The 15,284-nt window shown below is 44.8% G+C and overlaps 1 long non-coding RNA gene across 1 annotated transcript; it reads left to right on the top strand.

Moving 5' to 3' along the window:
- The first annotated feature begins 3,728 nt into the window (after positions 1-3,728).
- LOC125526557 lies at positions 3,729-8,138 on the top strand. Its single transcript, XR_007291775.1, has 2 exons — positions 3,729-5,288; positions 8,085-8,138. It is a non-coding gene; the product is annotated as an uncharacterized LOC125526557 (long non-coding RNA).
- Positions 8,139-15,284: the final 7,146 nt, after the last annotated feature.

The following is a 15,284-nucleotide window of genomic DNA, read 5'->3' on the forward strand; positions in this document are numbered from 1 at the left end:
AGTTCTCGAACCCGTAGGTTCCGCACGCTTAACGTTCGGTGATGATCGGTATTATGAGTTTATGTGTTTTGATGTGCCGCAGGTTGTTCGGAGTCCCGGATATGATCACGGACATGATGAGGAGTCTCGAGATGGTCGAGACATAAAGATTGATATACTGGACGACTATATTCGGACACCGGATGAGTTCCGGGGGTCACCGGATATTTATCGGAGTGCCGGGGGGTATCGGGACCCCCCGAGGAAGTTATCGGAACCCCCGGAGGAACTAATGGGCCAACATGGGCCTTGTGAGAGAGAGAGGAGAGGTCCTAGGGCTGGCCGCCCCCCCCCCTTGGGAGTCCGAATTGGACAAGGGGGGGGGGGCGCCCCCTCTTTCCTTCCTCTCTCCCTCTCCTTCCTTCCCCCTTCCCCCTTCCTAGTAGGACTAGGAAAGGGGGAGTCCTACTCCTACTAGGAGGAGGACTCCCCCCTCTCCTTGGCGCGCCCCAAGGCCATCCGGCCTCCCCCCTTGCTCCTTTATATACGGGGCAGGGGGCACCCTAGAACACACAAGTTGATTGTTTCCAGCCGTGTGCGGTGCCCCCCTCCACCATAATCCACCTCGGTCATATCGTCGTAGTGCTTAGGCGAAGTCCTGCGCCGGTAGTTTCATCATCACCGTCATCACGCCGTCATGCTGACAGAGCTCTCCCTCGACACTCTGCTGGATCGTGAGTTCGTGGGACGTCACTGAGCTGAACGTGTGTAGATCGCGGAGGTGCCGTACTTTCGGTACTAGGATCGGTCCATCGTGAAGACGTACGACTAGATCAACCGCGTTGTCATAACGCTTCTTCTTACGGTCTACGAGGGTACATAGACAATACTCTCCCCTCTCGTTGCTATGGATCGCCATGATCTTGCGTGTGCGTAGGATTTTTTTTTAAATTACTACGTTCCCCAACACTATCTCTCTCTCTCTCTCTCTCTCTCTGTGTGTGTGTGTGTGTGTGTGTGTGTGTGTTTTGACTACAAGGGCGCTTTGCCTTTTCAATAGATATGCAACCAAATTGAAACAATAGATTGGAATGATGGGGTGGTGTGCAACATAACACCGAAACCTTCCATGCATAGTAGACTGGTTGTAGGCTTAAATCCATTAAAGGGAAAATGTGAATGGTTATAGTAGGGAGTCCGTGGCTGATGAGAGCCTATGATGCAGTAAATAAGTGGTTTTACCCCGCATAATGGTGGTGGTACCAAATCTGAGCTCACTAAAGAAGAATATTGCATATGCTGAAATAGTATAGGTCCACGCAGGGCATGCAATGTGGTGGGACACCGGGGCACCTTCATGTCACTAGTTCCCAACCGATAAATACCAATCTCTTATGCGCCTCTTAGTTCCAGTTTCATTTCCTCAAGCAACGATGTATGAACAGAGACAATCCACACATCTGTAGTAGAAAGCGTATTTTGTATGATCACAAGTTGCATAGGATTGAAAGGCACCAAAAAATATTTTACCGTGAAGCAGAAGCTTCCTCTCCCGTCCGTGTACAACAACATGGCCCGAATTATCTTATTTCCTTTCACATGGGCATCTTTTGGAATAAAAAGACAACAACCATAGAGTTAACATGTTAATAATAGGTGAAGCAACCTGCTACTTACGCCGGGAAGCCACCTCTACAGGGTATAATATGTTCAACTTGAACGGCGCTTTTAATGAGAGGTTGAGGGTTGGTGGTTTGGGGAACTGTTGGCCATGACACATACGGTGTGGTTATTTCTGTTGCGCTACGATAGTATCGGGGTTGCGATGTCCGCACTGCAAGCTGAAGATGAGGACCTATATCATGCCATCATGTGTTATGATCATACATGCATTGGTTGAGTTACTTTTTTCCATGGACTGCATGATGTTGAAGCATGCATTGGTTTTTCCCAGTATGGACCATACGCCCATGGGATTAAAGTTCAGGCATTTATAGTTTTTCCACTTGACTAATTCATTGTAGCCTATTTCTTGTTTTGTCCTCGTGATTGTAATAAACCTTTTCATGTTCTCACGTCTTTGTGTGTTGGTATTGTTTAATAAATTCGGTCTATGTGGTTGACTGAGGTACCATGTTTTTTCGCCTGTTTGGTGATTGGCAGTTTAGTCGTGTCTCGGTGGAAGATCACGTGATTTTATTTCAATGTGTTCTATGTCTAGAATAAGATTCTAGACGTTTGGCCTGGCTTCCCAATTGTGCCAGCTTATAGTTGGAAGGCATGCAACCAACTTGAGCATATGGTGCAATAAAGATATGGTTTTATCACACATAAAGGTGAATATAAAAAATTTAAAACTGGTAAGAGAAGAGCATCCCATGTGCTAACATGGTACTAGAAGCGCACACAAGCAATGTATGGTGGTGGCCAGCATGCACCTTCATGTCACATATACCCCATTGATAAATAGCGGTCTTTGCAGTGTCTCGGCTCCAAGTCCAGTTTCTCTAGCAATGATAAACATAGACCGTCCATATATCCAGAGATTGGAAAGCGCCCGTAATATTTATATAAATTGTGTAGGCTTGAAAAACACCGGGAATTGTTTTCCGGCAAAAGGGAAGGCTATCTTAATTAGTTTTATTTGTCCGACCTCAGGCAATGGAACACGGCAATTAGCCTCGGTGGAAAGAATATTTACTGTCTAGTAGCCTCGTCTCTAATGTACTATGTCTCTCTCTTAGGCAAGGCACACACATCCCGGCCTGAGGCTATGAACATATGAAATAGGATGACAATATGCCATTTGGAGGTGGCTGTGACTTGTTAGAAGGGTCATGGGTTTCAATACGAAAAAATATTCTTGTTTTCATATTGTTTACAATTCTCAAAGAGTTCTGGTATTTCAGAAATATTCACCTTTTCAACTTTTGTTCACAAATTTAAGAAATATTTGCGCTTCGGATTTTTTTAATAAATTCTAAACATAAATGACTGTTTTGCAATTTGTGTCCAAACTTTTCATCAATTATTGAGAATTTGTTAAATTTTGTGGAATTTTTTTCAAGTTTATAAAATTTACATACACAATTTGAAATTTCAAATTTGTTGACCAATTTCATGATATCATAGGACATAACAAAACGTTCATGCTGATTGATAATGATAGAAAGTTAGAATAGGAGAAGCATTGAAATTAGGAAAAACATCATGCTCATGGATGCACCCTGTGGCCTAGTCTCACTCACACCTCTCAATGGTGTTTTTTGGACTATGGATAAATGACCTCAACTTCTTGCAGAAGCCAGGCACGAGACGCATCCATGTCAGGTTTGGATGACTTTTAACACCGTTTGCTTGTTGCAACACATCGAGCAATTTATCGGTCCTTTTTTTATAGCGAAAACTCCAGACTTGTCAATGACCCAAACAACTTGGCATATGCATTGAATTGGTCATAGAAGTTGTTCGAAAACATTTGTGGCCATTTGACGGATGTTGAAAAATAACATGCTTTCAAACGGGCACTTCTGGCCTACGGAGCACCCTCAGTTGAGTATGGTCTATTTTTAGACATCCTTAAAATGACCCCAGCTTTTGTAAGCAGGTGGGAAAAGATCATGGTACACATGCATGTCTGGTTTGTACGACTTTCGACACCGCATGTAGGTTGCGACATGTCCGAACATTTATCGGCCTTTTTTAACTGAGGAAACAATAGAAAATGCAAAACTTGTCGAAAACCCAAAAAACTTGGTATGGTGCATTACATTGGTCTTACAAGGTTGTGAAAAATTTGGGGACATTTAAGGGATGTCAAGAAACGAGGTGCTCCCAAATGGACCCTTCTAGCCTACCCAAGCACTCTCCGTTGAACATGATATTTTGTTTAGAAATGACGCATGACCACAACTTCTGCAAGCAGGTGGGAATGCACATGTTAGGCATCCATGCCTGGCTTGAATGACTTCTGACATCGTATGCATGTTGCTACATGTTAACCAGAAAATACAAAACTTGTAAAAAAACAAAAAACTTAGCAAGGTGACTTGAATTGGTCGTGCAAGGCCATGTAAAAAAAAGGTCATTTCAAGGATGTTGAGAAACAACGTGCTCCCATATGGGGCATTTTGGCCTACACGAACATCATGCGTTCAATACGGTCCTTTTTCGAACATCCTTGAAATGACCTCATTTTTCTCAAGCAGGTGGGCATGCCCTCAGTAGGCATCTATGTCAGGTTTGGATGAATTCTAACACCGTTTGCATGTTGCCACACGTTTGGACATTTATCAACCTTTGCTCACAAGAAAAACTCCAGAAAGTGCAAAATTGTCGAAAACTTGAACAATTTGGCATGGTTCGTTGAATTGGTCATATGAGGCCATGGAAAAAAATGGGGCATGTCGAAAAACAATGTGCTCTCATGTTATAAAACAACTAAGCTGCTTGCGCCTTGCTGGGCCGGCCCAGTAGCGCAAACTCCTGTGACTGGCGTATACTTTCCAGCAACGACCCGGAAGTGGGTACAATTTGTCAAAATATTACCCTTTATATGTTTAGTAGAGAGGGTTGTATCGAAAAGGGGCTTGTTTGAGTATTATATTTCAAGCATTACGTTGAGAGCTATGCTCTTTGTGCTGAGGGAACGCTTCCTCCTTTCCTATAGCTTGCATGCTTAAGATCTTCCTCAAGCAGCAGCATGACATCTAAATCATTGAAGGGTAAATTATTTCATATTCGTAAAACAAATACTCTGTGCAATAGATTTGATTTTACCAAAAGGACCATGCACTACAAAACTGATATTATAAACTCATACATCATCTCATGAGAAGACCAAAAAGAGTAAAAATTCCTTAGACCATGGACAGGCTACAAAGTGCAAGCACAATTCGTTGTAGATTTTCCGAGGCTAGTTCTTCACAAAGGTGCTTAGCACGTCTAAGTAGTTGGGGAAGGTCTTGTGGGAGGTCCCTGATGGTGACCAGCACCTCGGTGCAGGCCAGCAGGGAGAAGGCCATGGCCATCCGGCGGTTGTCATAGGTGTCGATCGCCGTCCCGTTCAGGTCTTCCTCGATGGCGTGATGATGCACTAGGCTTGGTCTTCCTCGATTGGTGCTCCCGGTCATAGGGCATAGGAACGACAGGTCAAATGAAATGCCGAGGGGTGTTACTACCTTCGTTAGCTCAGTCCAGATGGCACCCATTCACACGTTTTCCTTCACTCTCCGAGAGGTAACTACAAAACAGAATGAACAAGTCTCAAGACCAAAATTTGCAAAAGAAACCAACAAACATGTAAGAAGGTTATTACTGGCCTCAGGGGCGAAACCATAGCGAACGGTCGGAGGAGGCATTGTGGCATCAACAATCTGATTATCAATGGTGCGCGGTCTTCGGACCAAGTTGTTATTATGGATCACGTGCGGGACTTCTTCTCTGCTTTGCTTGGGGCGAAACCTCCTTCGGGCTTCTCGATCTCCCCTTCTCTCTGGAACATGGGTTTAAAAGTTTCGGCCGAGGACAACGCCTCGTTGATGATCCCCCTATCTGATCAGGAAATCTGGGACATTGTTAACTCTGCTAACCCGAATGCGGCATCCGGGCCTGACAGCTTTTCTATCCCTTTCTTCCGAAAATTCTGGCATCAGTTAAAGCAGCTGGTTTGCAGTGTCATACAGGGCTTTTGCCTTGGTTACATCGATATCTCCCGCTTGAACTACGCCGTAATTACTCTGATTCCCAAGGTCAAGGGGGCTGAATTAATCTCTCAATTTCGTCCTATTGCTCTGATTAATAATTTTGCCAAATTCCCGGCTAAGGGCTTTGCTAACCGCCTTTCTCCTGTTGCTCATAGAGTTATTAGCCCCTTCCAATCTGTTTTCATTAAGGGCCGTTTTATTTTAGATGGTATTCTTTCCTTGCACGAAATTGTGCATGACCTGCACTCTCGGAGCTCTAAAGCGATTATTCTTAAGTTAGATTTTGAGAAAGCATACGACTCAGTCAGTTGGTCTTTTCTGAAGCAGGTCCTGCTCGTGAAAGGTTTTGATGGAGCTTACGTGCATCGTATCATGCAGTTGGTCACTGGGGGCCACACTGCCGTGTCGGTGAATGGGCATATTAGTAAATTTTTTGCCAATGGCAGGGGTCTTCGTCAAGGGGATCCTACTTCCCCTATTCTTTTTAACTTTGTGGCCGATGCCTTTTCCTATATCCTCACGAGGGCGGCTCAATGAGGTCACATTAGTCCGGTGGTCTCTCATCTAATTCCGGAAGGGGTTTCTCACCTCCAGTATGCCGACGATACGATCATTATGGTTGAGCTGAATGATGCGTGTATTGCCAATTTGAAATTCATCCTTCTTTGCTTTGAAGCGGTCTCTGGCTTGAAGATTAACTTCTCCAAGAGTGAGGTTCTAGTTACTGGTGTTGATGATGCGGAAGCCTTGCGTGTGGCCAGGCTTCTTAACTGCTCTTTAGGTTCCTTTCCATTCAAATATTTGGGCCTCCCAATTTCCCCTCTTAAACTTCTTGTTAAGGACATTGCCCCGGCTGTCGCTAAAGTGGGGAACAGGGTCCTTCCTTGGTGCGGCAGATACAATACTAACGCTGGCAAGGTGGCCTTAATCAACTCCTGCCTTTCATCCCTTCCTATGTTCCTTATGGGCTTTTATCTCCTATCGGCTGGCACCCACGCTGGCTTTGACAAACACAGAGGTGCATTTTATTGGAATGCGGCGCATAATAAGCGGAAATACGGACTAGTCAAGTGGCAGCTTATGTGCCGGCCTAAGAACCTTGGGGGTTAGGCATTATTAATACGTTGGTGATGAACAAATGCTTATTAATTAAGTGGTGGTGGAAAATTATGACTACTGGGCCGATTCTCTTTGGTACTCTATCATCAAGGCCAAGTATTTCCCTCAATCTAGCCCCTTGTTTGCTTCTGCTAGACGAGGGTCTCAATTCTGGAAGAACCTTGTCAAAGTCAGACCAATTTTTTTGGAGCATGTTAAATTTATCATGGGCAATGGTAGGTCTGTTCGTTTTTGGCGGGATTGGTGGTGTGGAGATGCTCCTCTGGCTGCTCAGTTCCCGGTTTTGTTTTCTTACTGTCCTAAGCTGGACATCTCCATCGCGGAGGTGGCGGATAATAATTGGGACCTGGCTTTTCGCCGCTCCCTGTCTCCTGAAGAGTTGGAGGATTGGCAAAGTCTTTCTGCCCTCTTCCCTGTGCTCTCCGAGGCTCCGGATTCTGTTGTTTGGCCTCATTCGTCTTCTGGCAGATTTTTGGTCAAGTCACTTTACTCTAGGCTAATCGGAGGTACCCCCTCGAATAGATTCTCTAATATCTAGAAGTCCAAAGTGCCTCCTAAGATTAAGATATTTCTTTGGCAAGCTTTCAGACGCCGGCTTTCTGTGGCTGACCAGATTCGCAAGCGCAATGGTCCGGGATCGGAATTTTGTCACCTCTGTGGTGCTTTGGAAAACACGAATCATATCTTTTTCCATTGTGTCCTGGCCAAGTTCGTTTGGAGTTGTGTCAGTTCATGGCTTCAGGTCTCTTGGAATCCCTCGTCCTTCTCTGAGCTTAGGACCCTAGCCAAGGTTCTGGTTGGGGTCACCAAGAGGGTGTTATGGGTTGGCTTGGGTGCCTTATGTTGGGCTCTTTGGACTATTAGGAACAAATTTACTATTGAACATATCTTTCCTTCTAAACCTGCTGACGTTCTTTTCAAATCTTGTATCATATTGCAGCAGTGGAGATTATTGACTAAAGAAGACGATCGGGATGCCCTGGACGTGCTCATCGCTAAAATTCGGGCTTCGGCATCCTTCTTCTCAGGGCTGGGCCCAAACGGATGATCTTTGCCGCGGTGGTTCTGTCTCTTTGGTGGTAGTCTTCTTTCCCCCTCCGGCCTGCGCGCCGTGTATGGCTGGGTGCCATGTATCGCTCTGAAACTTCTTTCGCCTGCTCCAGGCTTTCGTTCGCTGGACTCGCGGTGTTTCGCTAACTGTTTGGGTTATTCAGGTCTGTGACGCTGCCATGTGGCTTTATTTATAAAGTCGGGCCAAAGCCTTTCCTCTAAAAAAAGAAGGTTATTACTACACAAAATAACCTATCCCGACACATAATACTTTCCAGTCCTCTATCCCCAAGTGGATACTACGGAGTAATCCCTTCATCACGACATCCTCGAAGGAGGAAGCATTCACAGTCATCTCTACTCCTAATGTCTCAGTTGGTAGGTCGCGTTCCGGGTTTTATTTTCGTCCCACCTCATCCGGTATTTTTTGGTACTTCTTTGGTACTTCTTTTTTCGTCCCACCTCCCACTTCGTCCGGTTTAATTTCGTTGGTTATTTTTCGCCGGGTAATTTTTCGTCTCGCCTCTCTACCTCTCCCACCGATTATTTTATCGTTGCCTCGTCCCATTACTCCCATCCGAGACGCTCCTCTCTTCCCTCTCCTATGCGCTCGATCCCCTCTCACGCCTAGGGTTCCTAGAGATTGCGTCGCCACCGCTTGGCTCCGCCTCTCCCTTCCCTCCCCCCACCTCCAGCCACACCCGTCCGACTACCTGCCGGATCCCGCGCCGCCACGCCTGCATCACTCCGGTCTTCTCCCACAACGCGCGCATCGCAACGGCGCTCGCGCCCACGCGGTCTCCTCCATGACCTCGGCGTGCTCCCGTCCTAGCCATCTTTGCCGTCGGGATCACTGCCGCGTACGCCCTCGACGCGATGAGGCTTCGGCAGGGAGCCTTCTCGCCAATTTTCCCTGCCCAGGATGCCAAGATCCGCCAACTAATCTCCTCGGCAAGCTTGGCAACAGCTCACTCCCTCACCTTCTTCCTCCCCTCCTGGGCGCCCCGGGCGGCTCCGCGTAAGGCGATGTGGTCATTGTTCTCAACCACCGCCTTGCTGCTGTCCCATGCCTTGGTGCCCAGCATGGTCGTATCTTCGAGTGTGGCCGCCTGCGGCATCGAGAGACAAGGAGGCCTCTGGACGATTACATTGAGGAGCATCTGTCCTAATCTGACTCTATCACCACCCATCTCTAAAACCTTTGCATTACCCAAATTAAGGCGATCACTGTTGGTGCGCCGGAGTTGTTAGCCACGCTAGCCGGCCGATTGGTTTATGATGAGATGGTGTGCTATGTACAAGGAGCAAGCTAGCAGGCAGGTGGATGCTTCCGTGGAAGCTAGCTAACCACGAGCCCACTACTTGATCGATTGATCTCGGCGGAACAGCACACGCGAAAACAAGCAATTTTGATGGCTAATAATTGCACGGAATGTGGATTCCGAGGACTATGCCTGATACGACCTGCTCCTCCCGGTGCTCCCGCATAAGGTATCAATTTGCTGCTTCATGGTCTTAGTATTCTTTGCTTGATGGTTTCAGCAGACGAGGATGACTTGTGTTGGATGGGCTGCGAGTGGACTGAGAGCAGCTTGGAAAGGAAGAAGCTGGGCTATTGTTTTACTGCAGATTTTTTTAGATCATTATGCTTTGTGCCACATTATACGCACATATGAACAAAAGTAACTCTTTTATGTCATTGTGATAAACTCGATGATCTACTGATTAGTTGATCTATGCTTCATCGTCTACTGCTTTTTCAGTCTGTTTTTAGTGATGTTTCTCAATGTTTCCAAGAGATGTAATTGGCAGTATTTTTCGTATTTCTATCACTGAACAGTTCCATTTGCTTGTTCGGCTAACTTGCCTTTAGAAGCACAAAGGAAAATTTATTGGTTTGTTAGCAGGTTTAGTGAATTTATTTTGTAGATTTTTACAGTGCCTAATTTGAATCGTTAAGGATCATGATATTGCATTATCAGACTATGTTCAGTTTCTATGCTAAGCTAGAAATTTTAAGAAAAAAATTAAGGTGTGTCTCTGGTGTCAATATTAAAAGAAAGAGCCTTCATTTTTCTTTTCAGTTAGAGTGTAGAAATTAAGGCATGTGTATCTTTTGATGAAAAACATAACTATGATATCGATGAGGTAATCTCATGTTACCTTTCTATTATGTTAGCTTGCTAATTTTCTATATCCAGTTCATAATATTGTGGCTATTATCATGAACTAAGTAATGATTGACAGTATACACATTGGCCTATGATCTACTATCAAGTAACGGTCTACTACTCCTTCGCTTATTACTGTCATCGGCATCTTTTTTATCGGCGCTGTGGGAGGTACTCTTATTACTGGCAAGTTGGCCCTAATCATATTATAATAGTTTATTACTTGGTCTCTTAGTTGTGTTATTTTCCTGGGTGTGCATAAAAAATTACCTGAAAATCTACGCATGCTTTTCTCCAAGTCTCCATCATTGATTTGTCTAAATCTCCATATGAGTTATTCATGTGTGGTGTACTGACCATTTTGTTGCTTCAGGTCCCGCAACAAACTGAACAGCTGGTTTTCGCTGAATTTTTTGGCAGATTCAAAGGATACGATCGAGCCAGGGAGGGGGGGGGTGGTATGCATCTGTGGGATGTGTGACACCGAGCACCGACGGGAGCACGCAAGCCACCTCGGGAGACGACCACACTCTCGCACTCAGTAGTAACAACGGATTCAGAAGAACTACTGCGCGGGTGCTGTCATCCGGCCTTAATTTCAAGGTACGTGGGAGACACACCATTGTAGTGAAAATCCTTTTCTTCTTCTTTATTTTATTTTACTTTCATCTGCGTCATTGTGTGATCACTATTTGTAGGAGTACATTATATGGCAGCCAGAGGATTAGGTGTCTAGAATGGACAGCACCAACCGTTCCTAGGGACCATGGTAAATGCAAAAGGTATAACTATGCATGTACAATTGTTCTTGACTATCAGCAATGTTCATTGCAAGTTCTGCCATGAATCCCCCCCCCCCCCACCACACCCTGCCGCACAGCCAGCTTTGCACTGTGATTCTTACCCAGACTAGCTTTGCCATTCATTTATGCTATTTGGAATCATGATCATCAATGAATAAACCATTCTTCTACTTCTAAACTTGATGGTTTAGAAGCAAGAACTGATGCTGATATTCAAGTGCTCTACTTCTGCTCTGACATGTCACAGTTATGTATGTAAGTGGTCTACTAACGAAAGTTCATTGGTGACAAACTAACACTGATATTAAGATCATAATATGGCCAATAAAGCTTAGAAAAAAAACGTGGATGAAACTTTCAAAACATAGAATCCACAATTATATGCATACCTTTGGAAAGCAGGCTCTGCACTATATGAAATTGTTCTGTACTTTAAGGTTTCAGGCTAATTCTAATGAACTACAAGCTGAAAGTGTCAAACAAATATTGTGACATCTATGCTGACCTAACAACACATACACGACCAGAACTTTACATATTCTGTGTGACAGTAGTGCGGCATCGTCCTTTTCATTCATCATCCTTTTTTGTTAGCCATGTGTTAATTGTCCTACTTAATTTCTAACTCATCATATTGCTCTTGATTTTTAGTCATGCTTCGAGCTTTGGTCCGTGCATCTACATGAAGAAAGCATGTCTTGGCTAAAGGTAAAATTGAAACTTGGAGGTGATCAAATCATATGCTTTGGTCTGTATAAGAGTGTAAATTAAGGATTACAAATTTCTTGGCACTAGATTTTGACCTGGCCTGAAGTTCAGATTTTTTGAAGTTGATATATATCTTCTATAGATCTTTTATTTTTCCTTTGGGTTTGGGGCCAGTATATACAGATTGAAAGTATTATTTTTTTAGAAAAATAAGATTTTGTTCTTCTATTTCACCATAATTCATGTTTACATAGTTTTGAGAGGCACTTAACTTAAGTTTCCTCTTCAACTGACTAATTGTCAAGAAAGGAGATCAAAAGAATATTTCGGCGTGTAAGGAGACACAACGCTTGCATGCGAGGGAAGCTGCAGCAGGGATGATCAGTTTGTCGCTACATGAATGGAGACCACATGCCATGATGTTTGACACACAATTCTTAATTAGAGAAAAAAATTAAATTACTTGTTTTTATTCCATGGTGCAAGGTATGCATGCATGCCACACACATATATCAGTTGTTGCAAGTTGAGATCATCCGCCAACTATCTTAAAAATCAATCTGCCAACTTAATTAATCAATCATGTCGAATTGTTGCCAACTTAATTAATCAATCATGTCGATTTTTAGACGCGGTGACTAGAGGATGCAAAATTCCTGTTTAGTTGATTTTTAGTAGAAGGTTTTGTGCCAATGTAGAACAAAATCTGATTTGATTGGTGTTATATATTGATAGGACTAATTAAGCTGGGCACGAACTTGTGGGGATGGAACCAGGACGGAGAGTGGGGCGCTTGGCGGTCCGTGGGGAAATACGGTGTGAAGAAGAGAGGGCGCCATGGTGAAGGAGATGTGGACATCATCCGGTTTTAAAGGAGGGGGCTCTAACGAGAAATGTCCCACTACAGCGGGAAACCTAGCAGGAATATGGAAGGGTCTGGCAAGAAAAGGAAAGGGTTCATCTTGGGTAGGGCTTTTGTGTTGGGCCCTCTCTCCTTCGTGATGGATAGTCTGGATAACCACATTCTACACCACACATATGGTCTGGGTTTGGATGAACCGTACTATCCGCATTTTGGGGAGCATGCTGGACGCCCGTTTGATGTCCGAACACGCCCGAACGCATTTAGGGAATATAAAGAGAAGAAGGCATAGCCCATGTGTAGTTTGGAGGCAAACAAAGCATCATTCAATACAGTCACTAAATGAGGATGTGGTGGAACAAATGTTTCCTGGCTGAGTCCTTTCTCTTATTTAATTTTTAATTCTTTTTTCTTATTATTTTGTACTAACGTGAGGCGCCTTATGAATCACCATTAGTTGTTGGTGTTCCAAATATATTAGAGAGCAACACAACGACTGAAAAGCCACAAACATAGTCAAAGGGCAGTGAATTGAAAGATGAATGATGTAGGGATGTAGAAGGTGACCGATAACAACTTGATGGAAAGGTCTGCTAGAGGGGTGAATGGTGTTTGTTGAAAAGAGAAAGGAAGATGCTTGTGTTTGTTGTCCCATGGAATATCACACACAATATGCGCATTCATGGACAAAAACTCAAGCAATATTTACATTCATTTGTTGGCCCGTGGCAACGCACGGGTTTTTTTTCGTCCCACCTTCTCTGGGTTGTTTTCGTCCTCCCTCCCACCTCTCAATTTTCCTGCAGTAACGATCCCACCTCCCAGTTTTGTCGGTTTTTTTCGTTGGTTTTTTTTCGTTTGGTTTTTTTTCGTCTCATCACTCACCGCCCCTCCCACCTTAATTTTTTCTTCTTCCCACTTAAAACCGAATCACATCTGATCCTCCTTCCATTTATTCGTGCTTGCTTTGGCAAGTATCGATTCAATTCAATCATGTAAATATTTTGGCAAGTTCTGATTCAATAAATCGAGAGCAATCAGCGTAGCCAGATTCGGTAATTGGTAATTGAAATCGTAGGCAAGAGATCTCCTCGGGACGAGACTTGCCTGCTCCCCCGGCGTGCGCCCATCCGTGCTCCTGCATACGTGGCATGGTTTGATTGGAACAAAATAAGGCCTGGCCCCACCCCCTTAAAATCAGGGGGGAGATGATTAGATTAGAAAGAAAAAAGAGAAAAAGACAGCCATAGGATGGAGGGGGTGCACGGATGGGAGCATGGGGAGGGAGCAGGCAAGCCGGATCCATCTCCTCGTCCATCAGTGTTAACTTCCTTTTTTTTGACAATATGAGTCCCATCTTCCTAGCGCCAAAGTGTAATATATGGAAACAAACTCAACGAATTATAACAGTGATTAACCCGATTATTACATACCAAACATCAGGTACGTCATTAATTCGCTTCCTTCCCTTCCCTCCGTCCCTCAATCCCACGCTCATGGTGCTGTAGTGGTGGAGTTGCCGATGGCGAGAGGACAACCCGTGGCAGCCCCCATCCTACTCCCTCACTTCCTCCAAATTCCTCGACCCCTACCGTCTCGATCCCGTTCACGCTCTGATCCGAAGGCCGATGCAGCTCTGGCCGATTGACAATGCAGGTTCGGGATCGTTCCTTTCAGCGCCCACTCTTGGAAGAATCGGCAGCGTGCCATGCAGATCGAACCCGGCCGAGATCACGGGATGCTTGCACAGGGCTTGCCGAGATTGCTATTCTGAACCTTTTTGTGAACAAAATGAAGAGTGGGACAGGATCTGCACTTGTGCTAATATAAAATATACTTGTGTAGTTGCAGGTTTTGTTTTAAAAATCCAATTGTTGTTTATCTTTTGTCGCTGAAAAATGATTACTAATTATGACATTGATTTTATTTCTTCTGGAAGTTGTATATTCTTGGATTGAAGGGACTCCCTGACAAGGTGAAAGATCAGGTTACATCTGCATGTCGTTCTATACTTGTTTACCTGATTATTTGATGCATAATTTCACATGGGTAAACTAAAAATATTTAGCCTGGTTTAGATGATGCAACCCAAATTTTGGCATTGGTCGTAATTTGGTAGTTCTTTAGGTGAGTGACACATTTATTTGGAGAAGCACTAGCTGGAATCAGACACCTATTTTTTTAATGTTTCCTGCTTATTATAAGTTAATGTGGCCCCGTTGCAACGCACGGGCGTTCTTCTAGTAAGGCATAGGAAAGGATGATAACACTCGGCCTGTACAGCAAGCGGGGCATACAACCATGCTTATTATAATAATCAACAGAGTCTAACAAAATAAATACATGGATTACCCCAAAGCAACCTTTCTGGCAATCTATGTCGCTACAACAACTAGCTTGAGATGTGCACTGACCACGCACCAACGCACACAATCTAATCCAGTGGCCTTGCCAAGCCACCCGTCGCCAAGCCGAGAGCGCCATCCAGTCTAGCGGACCATCACGACGCACCGCATGCGCATGCTCCAGAATCAACCGTCGCCATCTTCCGATGTGCCAACTTCAGGAGAGATCAACGTATTGACCTCGCAAGGCCCTACCACCTCGATGCCACCTCGACGCCACCTTGGCGACACCACCCTGCGCTCGTACATCAAGACACATGTGCACCGTGACTCTGTTGCACCGTGCCGCCGAGAACCGCCGTCGTCAATGCAGTAGATCCCACGCCGCTGCACCTCCTCACGACTCCAGCAAGCAACTGCTTCCAAACGATGCCTTCAAGAGGGAGAACGATGCGGAACACGTCTCCATCATCCGATCTAGGAGCCCTAGGTCAAGGGTTTCCCCTTGTAACATCCCAAGCAAGGAGATGATGACTGCAGTG

Source organism: Triticum urartu, unplaced genomic scaffold, assembly GCF_003073215.2.
Source record: "Triticum urartu cultivar G1812 unplaced genomic scaffold, Tu2.1 TuUngrouped_contig_10477, whole genome shotgun sequence".
Classification (NCBI taxonomy): domain Eukaryota; kingdom Viridiplantae; phylum Streptophyta; class Magnoliopsida; order Poales; family Poaceae; genus Triticum; species Triticum urartu.